This window comes from Poecilia reticulata, linkage group LG22 (genome assembly GCF_000633615.1).
Source record: "Poecilia reticulata strain Guanapo linkage group LG22, Guppy_female_1.0+MT, whole genome shotgun sequence".
Classification (NCBI taxonomy): domain Eukaryota; kingdom Metazoa; phylum Chordata; class Actinopteri; order Cyprinodontiformes; family Poeciliidae; genus Poecilia; species Poecilia reticulata.
In genome coordinates this window covers 14,489,707-14,492,881 of record NC_024352.1, presented here as the reverse complement: position 1 = coordinate 14,492,881, position 3,175 = coordinate 14,489,707, and positions in this window count along the sequence as shown.

Below are 3,175 nucleotides of genomic sequence, written 5' to 3'. Positions count from 1 at the left end.
TATATATATATAATCAGAAATAAAGCACCAACTTTATGTCTATATGGCCATTTTCTCAATTTAGCCCAGAATGCATTCAAAGAAATACTTTAATTTGTAGTGTTGTTCATTTTGTCTGCACCAAAAAGTGTTTTTTATGCCAGTAAGTGTAGATGCTCATCATTTCCTCTTTGTTAGAGTGGGTCAAAGATCAAAGACTGCAGGACGGTTGCCTCAGTTTGCATTAACACATTGCATACAGTATATAGATATCGCAAGTGTTTTTGAGTGCTGCGTTCTAGATCTGTAGCTTAACAGATGAAAATCTGAACTTCCTTTGGGTGAACCCAAACACACTTTGATTTAAACAACGCCGTAGTTGTATGGAAAACTCTACGATGTTCTATTCGTAGAGTTTTCCTCTACGCATAACGTTTTGCATGCAGAAAGGTCTATTTTAGCCATATCTGACCAGAGCAGCTTCTTCCATCTGTTCTGTTTAACAACCCAACCCAGTGTCCTCTCTGAGTCCATCAGCTGTATTTATAATAATCTTGACTTTGTTTACCGCTTTGGTGACTTAAGAAACTGATAGCACTGAATCTTATTTAAGAGCTGGAAACACACGCGCTCCATACTTCTTTAAATTTGTAAAAAAAAAAAAAAAAAAAAAAAATGTTGAAAAAAGCTTCCCTTCCACATAACACTTATGTGGTACTTTGTGTTGATGTGTTTAATTAAAACTTAATGAATGCACAGGAATGTATAATTGTAATGTGACAAATGATAGAAAGGCTAAAGGAATGGGGATACTTTGCCAAGGCATTTTACTGATTAAAATCCTCCAGTGACATTAGAAGACTAAGCAAAAAATTTTGAAATGACTAATTTTAATCCCATATGTGGATGTCAAGCTTTGGTTTCCAGCTCTATTTGTGCCCTGGAAGAATATTTAAACTGCCTTCAATAAAGTACCCAAATCTCCCCATTGACAATCGATGCATCATAGCTAATGTAATTTGTCCCGGGAAAGGCTTTCAGGCATGCTAAAGAGATGGTCTCATTGATTCAAATGCAAAAACTCGGCTGTTATTAGTAGACGGATCGACGATCGGTCACAAAGCTGAGCTCATATCAGCTGCTGGCTGGAAGTTCCTTATGAAGGAAAACTCTGACCCACCGTCGCGCACACCGTTGATACATGTGCAGAAAGATTCACATGCTGTTGTTCTCTGTCGGGTTTTTTTTTCACACTCTGGCACAGATTAAAAACATGACATATTGCTGCGTTTCTACTCAGATCCCTGACTGCAGGGTAATAGCAGCTCGCTGTGAGCAGGTTCTGTGGTCAGTCGGAGAAACAGATTCAGGATTCAGCCACAAACCTGATGATAATGAAGTGTCCATGCCCCTCCGTCCCTCCCTCCCTTCTCTTGTGTGTGAGAGCATGTGAAAGTGTGATCCCTGAAGTCAAGCTGCAATTAAGAGGCCTGTCGATGATGTCCGCTACCACAGAGGCTCGGACTGTCGCTATCGACCAGCCGCAGCACCTACAGACTCGGAGGAGGCGAGCATGTGAATGGCAGGAGGGAGATGAGTGAAAATGCAGCGAGATACAGATGGTGCAAAACAGAATAATAACATACCATGTTCAATTCTTGAAAAGACAGAAGAAGAAGAAAAAAAAAAAAACATGGCAAATAATTTCTATCACCCGTCTGTAAACGTGCATCATAGCTCTGTTAAGTTTGAATTTACAGCAGCATTTAAGTCTGTATTGGACAGAAGCACTCCCAGTAAAATCAATAAAACTATTTGAAAGTTAATTCAAAAATCAATAGACACAAAATCAACAGCAATTTTGAGATCTGAGTAATGAATTAAGCTGCCTCTCCCTGAAGCCTTTTAGAGTTGTGTGGCTGCATTTGTTATAAAATCAAGACCGAGAAACTGGTTGGCGGTACGGTGACTTACGGCACACTCCACACCTATCAGCAGCAATGGTGAAGACGGGTAGAAAGCCTGTCATAAATTCATCTCACATCAAAAATCAAACCTTTCATTTGAGTACAGTAATAACGTGGAGGAGAAACAGATGAAATAAAACAAACAAAAAAAAAACGTTTTATTTGTACCTACAGCAATTCTCATAAGATAAAATGAGAATTTATCTGACATTGACATTCTTGAAACTTATGCTTTACTTCTTGGGTTTACTCAACTCCAAACTTGTTTAGGATTTAGATTGTTTTGGTAAAATGAGAGTAAAATTGATCTTTGCAGCAACAAACTATGAGGCTCTGATGTATAGCGGGTCTCAACAGTTTGCACGTAGCTGTCAAAATACAAGGTTTTTCTTCCAAAATGTAAGTCTCAAGATGAAATGTAAATCATTTCATCTTGTTTCTCAATATGTCAAATATAAACGAAAACAAACAGCTTTTATGCAGCTTTAAAAAAAACAAATTTCCAGAGTTAAAATGGACAAATGTCACTCTTTTAAAACTGAATATCTCCTAGTTTTGTATCTATGTAATATGCGTCACACTGCAAACTAGTTCATCTAAAATCTGAGACTCATTACCAAAGGCTAGCATCAATGATTTTCGTTTTGTTTTCCCATCAACCAGAAAGAGTAATTTGTCTGCATCTGTTTTACACAAGCAAACTTTCTAAATTAAAAAAAGAAAGAAAAAGAAAACAATAAACTTAATTTCAGGGAGTCAGGGGAATATTTTTAACTTTACAATATGTGGGTTGACAACAAGAAGTCTTCATGAAATTAGAACATCAATTTGCTGAAAATCTACAAAAACAATCACGATGGGTAAGCATGAATTAAAGATCACACCTTATAAAACACATTTAATCCTTATTTGCTCAAGGAAACTGACAGGATACGAGTACGGCTCATTAGGTGAGGATGCAAGAGTGCAATACTTGTTTAAAACTGAGTGCTGGACCAGTTTAAGCTGAGAAAATGCTTCAAATACATTTCCATTTATTTAACACTAAATTCTCACAGAATATTTATTATATAACTCATTGTTTTGATTATGTGGGAGTGAGACTGTCAACTCTCTGTGGCGGAGTGAGGACACAAAAGAATATAATTATTTTTTTTAATTATGCTTCTTACACATAAACTTTAACATTGTTCCATTTAGTTTTCCTATGTGATTATTGGTGTATATAT